The 12,042-nt window shown below is 45.6% G+C and overlaps 1 pseudogene; it reads right to left on the bottom strand.

Moving 5' to 3' along the window:
• Nucleotides 1-5,795: 5,795 nt before the first annotated feature.
• Nucleotides 5,796-8,306, bottom strand: LOC129541345 (AT-rich interactive domain-containing protein 3A-like; annotated as a pseudogene).
• Nucleotides 8,307-12,042: the final 3,736 nt, after the last annotated feature.

Raw genomic sequence — 12,042 nt, 5'->3', positions numbered from 1 at the left:
CATGTGATTAAACAAAGCAATGGTTTATCTAATGTCAAGCAGGAAATAACACAGCCAAGTTTCCCAACGTTATTTATACAGGAAATCATTACCTACACTACAGATGCATTTGCTATGTCAAAAAGGAGAAACTACCTAGTTTATTGACTTACTGATTTACTGATTTTTGCTCTGCCACTTTCAGAAAAAATTTAAGAAAATAACTGTGTCCATAGTCATAATCACCACGTTTGAGAATATTATGATTATCATTGTTGTATTGTCATTTATAGCTACCTTTATGTAACATTTTAAATTACGCATCTTAATACATTATTTTATTTAATCCTTACAACAACCTTACATAATGTCATCCTTTCACTTTAAAGATGAGGAATCAAAGTCTCAGAAAGGATAACTTGTCCATGTCCCCATAGTAAGTGGCAGAGAGGGGAAACACAAGCAGACCTCTCTTCAAAATAAACCTCTTTTTTTCCCCCCAGTTTTATTTTATGATTGGACTTACATACACCATGAAATGATTACCACAGTAAATTTAGTGAGCATCCATCATTTCATAAAGTCAGACTCTTAAGTACTTCATCATACTTCTGCCGAACCCAGTATGATTAATTCTGTGGAGTATACGCTCCCAGTTCCCTAAATTTGTATTTAAGCAAAGTCATTCCATTAAATTGGCTGTTTTCTGAGCTGCCCAGGACAAGGGAAAATGGAAGAAAATCTTCTACGGGTCTCAGTTATCCTAGAAAAAAAAAGTTCCTGTAATTTTACTTTAACATTGATGGTATAGAGCAAATCTGACACCAGAATAGGTTTCTGTCTCCAGAGTGTATGTTAGCCACTCAGCCATGTTTCCTCTTTAGGTAGAAAAAGGAAGGGAGGAACCCCATGCTGCTGAATATTTACTGTGCACCAGGAACCATGCTCAACTCTGTCCGTGTCTCAGTCTTCAAAATAGCACTTCACAGTGAGTATATCAGAAGGTTTGGCTATACTTAAGAGGGACCCCAAAAATGATGGCTTAATCAACAAGAAAATTCTTATCTCTCTTTAAGGCCCTTAGCTGGAATGGTGTCTCTTCCCTATTAAGTCCTTATAGATCCAGACTTCTTCCAGTTTTCTGTTCTGCCATTCCTTTGTCATACTTGTCTTCAACTGTCCAGAACAGTCCTTCGGCCATCACATCTACATTCCACACAGCAGGATGGAGGAAAAAGAGAGAAGTTATCTCTTAGGGAAGATTCCTAGACACAGCTCTGGACACCACCCTTACATCCAACTATTAACTTTTAGTCATAGGGCCACACATAGCTGCAAGGGAGGCTGGGAAATAAGTGGCTTTATGCTTAGCTAAGTATTATGTTACTACAGGTGAAGAAAATGGATATTAGGGGACAATTGCCAGATTGTGTCATAGAAGATATTTTCTTCATTTCAGGTTAGAGAAAACTACAAAACGTAAAGTGATGTCATACAGCCACTAAAGTGCAAGCTGGTGCTCAACCCAGGTAAGTCTGTTTGCTGCTGCATTGTATTATCTCTTAAATAGCACAAGTGCTCTGACTTAGGTTAATCAACAGAGATTACAGATGGGTTGAAACATTATCGAATGAAATGCCCTTTCTCCTGAACTTTGCTCCACATGTAATTCCATTTTGATCGATCAATGTCTTCCTTGTATCCAGAACTAGTTAACATTCCCTTGGCACACTAGTTAAGATTAATTTCCAGTTCTTCGTGGTGAAGTTATTGGAGACTCAGAACTCTCAAAATTTAAAAAATTGTATTGTTGATAAATGTGGAAGTTCAGTATTGAATGTCCATAGAACTATTTCCTTTTCCTTCTGGGCACACAGTTATATATTTACAGCTTAGCCTACAGACAGATAGGGCCATGTGATTATTTCTAGCCATTAGAATATGGGTCGAGATGATGTAGATCATTTCCAGATGTGGCCCATTAAACCTCCGAAGAGCTCCTCCATACTCTCTTTCCTTCCTCTCTACAGCCCTGAAGCCTGCATGTTGGAAATGACAGACATACAAGGTGGGAAGCACCAATTTCCAAATGACTAGGTGGAGCAAGGGCTTCCCTGGTAGCTCAGCTGGTAAAGAATCTGCCTACAATGCAGGAGATCCCAGTTCAATTCCTGGGTCAGGAAGATCCCCTGGAGAAAAGATAGGCTACCCACTCCAGTATTCTTGAGCTTCCCTGGTGGCTCAGATGGTAAAATATCCACCTGCAATGCAGGAGACCCGGGTTCAATCCCAGAGTTGGGAAGATCCCCTGGAGGAGGGCATGGCAACCCACTCCAGGATTCTTGCCTGGAGAATCCCCATGGATGGATGAGCCTGATAGCCTATAGTCCACAGGGTCACAAAGAGTAGGACATGACTCCCCACCACCCCATATTCTGACATTAATTGATTTACATGTTTAGTTCAGTCACTCAGTCATGTCCAACTCTTTGCCACCCCATGGACTGCAGCACACCAGGCTTCCCTGTCCATCACCAATTCCCAGAGCTTGCTGAAACTCATGCCCATTGAGCCCTTGATGCCATCCAACCATCTCGTCCTCTGTTGTGCCCTTCTCCTCCTGCCTTCAGTCTTTGCCAGCATCAGGGTCTTTTCTAATGAGTCAGTTCTTCACATCAGGTGGCCAAAGTATTGGAGCTTCAACTCTAACCTCAGTCCTTCCAATGAATATTCCGGACTGATTTCCTTTAGGATGGACTGGTTTGATCTCTGCAGGTGAAAAATAAACTTGTATTGTTTGAAGACCCTTTTTTGAGATTAATCTCAAAATAATACTCTAAGCTGTCCAGTGCAATACCCACCAGCTAAATATGATTATTTAAATTTAAGTTTTAATTATTATGGCTATTGTGCAATTGCGATGTGACTAGTGTAACTGAGAAGCTGATTTTAATTTTATTTAACTTTTAATAAATTTAAAGAGCCATCTGTGGCTACTGGCTACCATATTGGACATTGTAGATACAGAATATGTCCATCATCACAGAAAATTCTGTTGGATATGGCTGCTCTAATTAATAAAGTAAACTTATCAAGAAAACTTATTTTTAAAATAAACTCCCCTCCCAACCAAAACAAAAATAAACAGAAAACCTCTCTACCTCTTTAATAGCTAATTTCCCTCTGTCTAAAAGAAGACTCAGGGAATTCCCTAGTGGTCCATATGGTTAGGACTGTGAACTCTTATTGCTGAGGGCCTGGGTTCAATCCCTGGTTGGGAAACTAAAATCCCAGAAAAAGTAGACTTGAAACACTTCTTTCTTGCATTGTTACCTCTACCTGCCATTGCAGGGACAAGCTTCCTGTCCTGCTCCTTCCTGTCTTTGCCTCACTTGAGTTCAATTAATTAGGATGAACCAGTGGTCTTGAACTCCCTGCAGCCTGACTTTCTTCCCCACTACTTGCCTGTAATCATGGTACGCTTGGCAAGAGGTCTGGCCACATCTCTCTCCCCAGTGTCTACTAAATAGTTCTCTCTGGATCCACCCTTCTCCTAAGTTCGATTTCACTCTTTAGCAACTCAAGGTCACCACATGTTTCAGGGACATCTCACGAGACAGACCAGGTCACCTTTGAACTATTTATGCCGAAGCTGAGATCAGTCACGTTACCATTGTTGTCCCATCAAAATAACTGCAGGCTTTTTCATGTGACAGAAAGCATTCCCACGTAGGCAAATATTGAAGGTAACATGAATTTTTGTGCTCAAGCTCAGAATTAAAGAAAAATAAATTCATTAGGAGGCAGTCCCAGTACCGAGCAGAAGGGCTCAAACCACGAGCTAATTTTTATGCAAGTCAGAGTCCTGTGAGAGAACTCTCTGCCAGCTTGCTAAAAGTGAGCAGAAGAATTTGGAGACAGTCCAGAGGAGAGCTACAGAAACAGCCAAAGCATAACAAGAATAATTGCAGTCCGATTAGAAAGAGGCCATTTATATCAGGCTTTTACTGAGTACCATGTGGAATGTTACAAGGCAAAGCATGGGGGACAGCTGCTGTGGATCTTAACAAGAAACGGCAGAAGAAATGAGAACAGGTGGGAGATCAAGAATTAGGTTTGAGTTAGGGGGAAAGTCAGGGAGGTTAAAGATAGGCTTACCTTCATCTCAGCTGAGGACGGGGCAGCCTCCCCCATAGGTATCATAGGGCTCCCGCCTACCCTCATTCCTGGGGAGCCATCTGACAGGGTTAAACTTGCAGTAAACTATGTAACTTGAAGTTTGCTGCAAGAAGCTTCTAAATATGTGGTGCCAAGTGAAAGTTGCTCAGTCATGTACAACTCTTTCTGACCCCATGGACTATACAGTTGCTCAGTCATGTCCGACTCTGAAAATCCATACAGTCCATGGAATTCTCTAGGCCAGAACACTTGAGTGGGTAACCTTTCCCTTCTCCAGGGGATCCTCCCAACCCAGGGATCAAACTGCATTGCAGGTGGATTCTTTACCAGCTGAGCCACAGCAAGGGAAGCCCAAAATATATAGATAGTTCTAAAAACATGGTAAGAATGAAAAGTAAAAAACAAAAGTTATAAGCCAGTACAGAAGTGTAATTATCTGGAACAACCTAGCAATTTAATTTCCTTGAAAAATGCAACCAGAGTTCAGACTGCAGTAACCAAGGCAGATTAACTAGGTTGATGGCAGGTATAATTAAGTAATTGGAAACTGCAGGCATGAATATAAATCTGAACATGACTGACAGTTTGAAACATAATAAATGTTCAACTGTGACAGAGAGGAGTCCACAGGTTAAGCCATCACACCAACAACTCTGCCAACCAAGGGCCTCACAAATTGCACCAGAACCTGGCCTTAGTCCTATTTTGTTTCTGGCATAAGATGAGAAGGGCCTTGTTGGTTCAAGTGTTCCGTGGACAGAGCAGGACAAACTGGTGTAATGTTTTAAAACCGCCACTATCACTTACTGCACGTTCTCAAATAAGTTTGTGGATATTAAAAATATTGATATATAAATGCAATGCTTTCCAATTTCTTTTTTTTTAACTTGGGTTTTTTTTTTTTTGCCTTTCTTTTTTTCTTTTTCAAGTCCAGTTTCCCTGAATGAACACAAATATATAGATATATATATCCTTTTCCTAGGTTTGATTCCTCCCCCAAGAATAAAATAGAATATTTACAAAACAAAACCCCTAAAACCTCTTAAAAATCCTATAGGGTTTGAATTTCACTATTTCTTTAAAAAAAAAAAACAGGAACAAAGTTACTGAAAGCAGCAACAACAAACAAATTCAACTGATCTTGGCTCAGGGGTTTCATTCAATACAAGGAACTGGGTGTGGTGAGCGTGTGACAAATGGACAAAAAAAAAAAAAGCCAAGAAAAAAACCAGATAAAAATGAAAAAACACAGTGCAGGGATGTATGAGGTAAACAGGATTGGCCTGTTGAAACGAGACACCAGTCCACATTGGTCCACCAGGGCTACAGGAGAGCCCTAGTAGACATTTGCCTCTCTGATTTCTAACCTCCTTTGATATTCTCACAATTCATCTCTGAATATCCGAAACCTGAGTAATTCATATATTCCTTGGTTTTCCCATTTTATCAAAATTTCTGTATATATATAAACATATATATATATATGTATATATATTTTTCCTTTCTTTTTGGCATTAAGCTGTCGCTCCTCTGTGGATACCTCCACTCCCCACCGGTATCTTCCGCCATCCCAGCACCTGCTTGGCCCACCTGGACCCCCCTGCCCTGGCAGGTTCCCAGGGTGGAGAGTGTAGTGATTAAGGCAATGAGTTGTTTGAGGTAGATGTGGGGGGCTGCAGACATCCCTGCTGGCCCTGCCTGGCTGCCTGCACTGCTGCTGCTGCTGTTGGTCCCGCTGTTTCCTCGCCGGCTGCTGCCGCCTCCAACTTTGCTGGGAGCAGAGCATGGTGTGGAGGCCTGCGGCTGGGAGAACAGCACTCCTGTGTACATGATTCCGTTAATCTCTACTGATTTGCTAATACTGTTGCTGCTGGTGGTGCTGGTCAGGTTCGCAGCCGAGTCCTGGCAGCTCTCAGAGGCTTGGTTGTTGATCCGGATGCTCATGGGCAACTGTGCCGTCATGGCCAGGAAGTTCTGCTGAAGTGCCCACTGCATCAGCTGTTGCTGCTCCTCTGCCACCAGGGCCATTTTCTTCTCGGGAGGGTCCCCATACTCCAGTTTCCCCTGAAGCTGCTCCAGGGCAGCCGCCTGGGCTGCTACTGCCTGGGCCGCCACCACAGGGTGACCTGCCAGGGAGACTGGCAGGCAGCCGGGGACTGTGATGGGGATGGCTGCATCCTCTTCTTTCTTGGTCTCGGCGGCTGGGGTGATGGAGCTGCCTCTGGTGCTGGTGGCCAGGCCCAGGGAGGACACAGGCAGCTTGGGTGAGGACAGCATGCTGTAGGCCCCGGCCGGCGAGTAGGCAAAGAGGGAGCCCCCAAAGCTCTGGCGTCGGCCCTCCCTCCAATTGCACTGGATGGCTGCCTGGAGCTCGTTGGGGTTGCTGAGGCCATGCTTTTCACACTCCTAGGGGTATCAGTTCAGTTCAGTTCAGTCGCTCAGTTGTGTCCGACTCTTTGCAACCCCATGAATCACAGCACACCAGGCCTCCCTGTCCATCACCAACTCCCGGAGTTCACTCAAACTCATGTCCATCGAGTCGGTGATCCCATCCAGCCATCTCATTCTCTGTCATCCCCGTTTCCTCCCACCCCCAATTCCTCCTAGCATCAGAGACTTTTCCAGTGAGTCAACTCGTCGCATGAGGTGGCCAAAGTATTGGAGTTTCAGCTTTAGCATCAGTCCTTCCAATGAACACCCAGGATTGATCTCCTCCAGAATGGACTGGTTGGATCTCTTTGCAGTCCAAGGGACTCTCAAGAGTCTTCTCCAGCACCACAGTTCAAAAGCATCAATGCTTCAGCGATCAGCTTTCTTCACAGTCCAACTCTCACATCCATACATGACCACGGTAAAAACCATAGCCTTGACTAGACAGACCTTGGTTGGCAAAGTAATGTCTCTGCTTTTTAATATGCTATCTAGGTTGGTCATAACTTTCCTTCCAAGGAGTAAGCATCTTTTAATTTTATGGCTGCAATCAGCATCTGCAGTGATTTTGGAGCCCCAAAAAGTAAAGTCTGACACTGTTTCCACTTTTTCCCCATCTATTTCCCATGAAGTGATGGGACCAGATGCCATGATCTTAGTTTTCTGAATGTTGAGCTTTAAGCCAACTTTTCACTCTCCTCTTTCACTTTCCTCAAGAGGTTTTTTAGTCCCTCTTCACTTTCTGCCATAAGAGTGGTGTCATCTGCATATCTGAGGTTATTGATATTAGGTACCTCATATACTGGGTGCGCAGCGTGAAGGCAGGCTGGTGATGGGCGTGGGCAGCTTCAGTCCCTTGGTGATCTCCCGACAGGGCTTCTTGTTGATGACCTCCACCAGGCCGGCCTTCTCCGTCACCAGCACATACAACATGAACAGGTCGAGCACCTGCTTTGCCACGATGGGGATGCGGTTCACAGGTGTCCCTCCCTTCTGCATGAAACTGAACAAGGCATCCAGGAACTCCTTCCTCTTGGGGTCTGCGTCCAGTTCATAGAGCTGCTTGAACTGCTCCTCATACGTCCAGTCCCCGCGGTCTGGTGGCTGCAGCTGAGGTGCAGGATGGGCAACCCCTCCGGGGACAGCCGGGCCAGTGTCCGGGAGCTCCTGGCCACCCAGTGCCCGGGATCCGCTGTCACCGCAGAAGGCCTGGAGCAGCTGATCCTCGCGGGGGAACAGGGCGCCCGGGGGCGCAAGCCCCTCCTCGTCCTCTTCGTCGTCCCTCAGGTCTTCCTCCAGCTCCTCCTGCTCCCATTTTGGCTTCAGGTCATCGTCGGAGCCTGCATTCTCAAAGCGGCCATCGCCCGTGGGGAGGTTGGCTGCCTCCCTGCCTCGGTTGGGTAGGGTGGACAAGCCCGGTGCCCCCTCCAGGGCCGCATCCTCCGAGCGGGAGGCCCGTCCCCCGAGCTGGGACTGGGCGCATGGCCAAGGTCGGCGTCAGCGGCCCGCACCCAGAGCGGCCATCTGCGCACGCTGCACCCGGGCGCTCGCAGGCTCCCCGTCCTCTTCCGGAAACGCCCTAGTGCGGACTGGGGGTTCGGGGGTTGGCAGCGGCTGCCGGGCCTCCAGTTCTTGGTGTGCCTGCAGGAGCATCTCCATCACAGCCTGCAGCTTCATGGGCCTGCGGGCCGGGGCGCCCCGGGCACCAGGAGGGGGCGGTGCGGGCGGCCCCTGTGGGGAGGGGGCCCGGCTGCACCGCAGTGTGGGGGCCGCGGGGGAGCCGGGCAGTGCAGGGTGGCGGGGGCAGGGGCAGGCGCCGCTGGGCTCAGGCTGAGGGCTGGCGGGGCATGCTAGTGGCAGGCGGGCGACGCCTCCTTTCGCACACTGGGCACTGGGAGGGGTGTGTGTCTGTGTGTGTGTGTCTGTGTCTGTGTGTGTGGTGTCGGCTGGCGGGTGGCTCATTCACGTATGTACAGAAACTTACTGCCCATCCTCACCCCGCGGGGCCCTCTCGGGGGGCGCAGGGCCCGCTAGGGGGGCGCATGCCCCACGCCTGGCCTCTGGCCCGGACCGCGAGCTGCTTCCTGCTGGCTCCCGGCCACCGCCGGGTTTGTGCCTGCTTTCCAGTTTCAGTAAAATGCTGTTATTTCCATAAGATGTTTCTTTTCAGTTTGTAATACTTTCTAAATACAACAAAAATTCTCATAGCTTCCATCTTTCAGTTCAGTTCAGTCGCTCAGTCGTGTCCGACTCTCCGCGACCCCATGAATCACAGCACGCCAGGCCTCCCTGTCCATCGCCAACTCCCGGAGTTCACTCAAACTCATGTCCACAGAGTCGGTGATGCCATCCAGCCATCTCATTCTCTGTCGTCCCCTTCTCCTCCAGCCCCCAACCTTTCCCAGCATCAGAGTCTTTTCCAGTGAGTCAACTTGTCGCATGAAGTGGCCAAAGTATTGCAGTTTCAGCTTTAGCATCAGTCCCTCCAATGAACATCCAGGATTGATTTCCTTTAGAATGGACTGGTTGGATCTCCTTGCAGTATAAGGGACTCTCAAGAGTCTATCTACCTACAAATACAATTCTGTGTAACTTCCATAAACTTGTCTTTAAAATGAAGTAGGATAGTCCAATGGTCAAAGTTTAGGGACCAGATCCATTTGAGCTGGAATTTAGCTGTTTTCCAGCTTTGTCTTTGACAAGTCCTTTACTCTCTTTAAATCTTGGTTTCTTTGTGCATACAATAGGGATGCCTACTCTGATGGCTAATTCATGTTCTAACTTGGCTCAGCCAATGGATGCCCAGACACTTGTCAAACATTATTCTGGGTATGTCTGTGAGGGTGTTTCTGATGATGTTAACACTTGAATCTGTAGACAGAGTAAAGCAGATTGTGATTCTTGGTGTGGCGGACCTCATCTAATCAGGAGAAGACCTGAATTGAACAAAACATCTGTAACTGTTTCTTTCTTGTAACTAGTATCATGAACATTTCCTCATATTACTACCTACCTTTCTACTTTCTGTTTTTGTTATTTTGACTCCTTTAGATACTTCATGGGGAGTAGAATGATAGATGATTTGTTCTTTTGTGACTTTTTTTTTTCATTTAGCGTCATGTTCTCAAGTTTCATCCATGTTGTAGTATGTGATATTCTGTTGTAGGCACATACCACAATTTCTTCATCCAGTCATCTGTCAATGGATACTTGGGTTGCTTCTATGTCTGGATATTATGAATAATGCTATGATGAACATGGGTTGTTTGAATATCTCTTCATGATCTTGCTTTGAGTTCTTTTGGATGATGCTATATTTTTCAGTTCAGTTCAGTCGCTCAGTCGTGTCCGACTCTTTGCGATCCCATGGACTGCAGCATACCAGGCCTCCCTGTCAATCACCAACTCCCGGAACCTACCCAAACTCATGTCCATTGAGTCGGTGATGCCATCCAACCATCTCATCCTCTGTCATTCCCTTCTCCTCCTGTTCTCAATCTTTCCCAGCATCAGGGTCTTTTCTAATGAGTCAGCTCTTCACATCAGGTGGCCAAAGTATTGGAGTTTCAACTTCAACATCAGTCCTTCCAATTAACACCCAGCACTGATCTCCTTTAGGATGGACTGGTTGGATCTCCAAGGGACTCTCAAGAGTTTTCTCTAAGACCACAGTTCAAAAGCATCAATTCTTCAGTGCTCGACTTTCTTTATAGTCCAACTCTCACATCCATACATGACTACTGGAAAAACCATAGCCTTGACTAGATGGACCTTTGTTGGCAAAGTAATGTCTCTGCTTTTTAATACGCTGTCTAGGTTGGTCATAACTTTCCTTCCAAGGAGCTATATTTTTAATGTGTTTTTATTCCCTCTCTCACCTGGCCATCACTTGGACGTCTTCTAGATTCATTTTCTTTTTCTAAACACAAGCATCACAGTTGAACGTAGTCAGGGCCATGCATCCTGATGAAATATATCCCTGAGGGACCTCAGAATGCAAACCTGGGTAACAAGCAGCTGGAAACATACAATGAGAGGAGAGGATAGACCAATGTGTTTAACATTAGAATGAGATACTTACTTTGTGTGAAGAGTGGAGCCATTTAGCTGTGTGCTGTGCTTAGTAGCTCAGTCGTGTCTGACTCTTTGCGACACCATGGACTGTAACCCACCAGGCTCCTCTGTCCATGGGGATTCTCCAGGCAAGAATCCTGGAGTGGGTTGCCATGCCCTCCTCCAGGGGATCTTCCCAACCCAAGGATCGAACCCAGGTCTCCCACATTGTAGTCAGATTCTTTACCATCTGAGCCACCAAGAATACTGGAGTGGGTAGCCTATCCCTTCTCCAGGGATATTCGTGACCCAGGAATTGAACTGGGGTCTCCTGCCTTGCAGGCGTATTCTTTACCAGCTAAGCTAAATGAGTTCATTTATCTCCCCTCCACTGTGAAGCTGTCTTAATTTTATCTCAGTTTAGGGCTTCCCTGGTGGTCCACTGGCTAAGACTTCACCTTCCGTGCAGGGGGTACAGGTTCAATTCCTGGTTGAGAAACTAATATCCCACAAACTGTGCTGCCAAAAACCAAAGCAATGTTATAACAAATTCAACCAAAGCTTTAAAAAAATTGTTTTATCTCAGTCTCAGAAGAAAATTCTTTTAAACTTAGACAATCTTTAGCACTGACATCCACACCCAGCTCTTCCCTTGGCTCTACTGTTGGAGGGCGGAAAAAATAACAAACCCTCATTGAGGACTTATTATCTGCAGGCACTGTCCAAGCTCTTTCATATCTTAACTCACTTAATCCTCATGAAAACCCATGAGCGGCTCTTATTTTTACCTACATTTTACCAATAAGAAGCTGAGGCACAGGGAGATTAATTAACTTGTCTGAGCTACATACAGTGGGAATTGGGATATTCAAGTGTATAAAGATATAGTAAACATACACAGGAAATTTAAAAAGTTTAAAAAGTACACTTAACTCCAGAAAACACAGAAAGTACCAAAGCAAAGGAATGTAATCATATCTACTGTTTAGTTCATCTATGAATAATATTTTCATAATAATAATGATCATTACTGATTTAACAAAAATTATAGTAGAACTAAGCGAGGACAGGAGAAGGGGAACTGTAGGATAATGAGTGGGTGGTTTAAGACAACAGAATACTCATCCTTCATGGTACGAAGTCAGTAGGTGATTCTGAAATTGGTAGATGAATAAATAGCAGAATAAGAATATTTTTGGAAATCTAGCAAGACATAGTTACAATACTTGTGTCAGTTTTTCAGATGCAGATAACAGAAATCTCCCAGGCAGGTTTAAGGAAGCCATGTTAGTTCACAAAACAACTCCTGGAACTACATTATGGAACTGGCCTGGTGAGGGGGCTGTTGAGGCTATCCCCAGAACCAGCTTCACTTACTGTGTTCTGGAAACTCTTGCTGCC

This window comes from Moschus berezovskii, chromosome 4 (assembly GCF_049115385.1).
Source record: "Moschus berezovskii isolate FMDL1 chromosome 4, NW_MosBer_1.0, whole genome shotgun sequence".
In the NCBI taxonomy this organism is placed as follows: domain Eukaryota; kingdom Metazoa; phylum Chordata; class Mammalia; order Artiodactyla; family Moschidae; genus Moschus; species Moschus berezovskii.
Note: the sequence above shows the minus strand (reverse complement) of the source record. Positions and strands in the feature narration are given on the sequence as shown.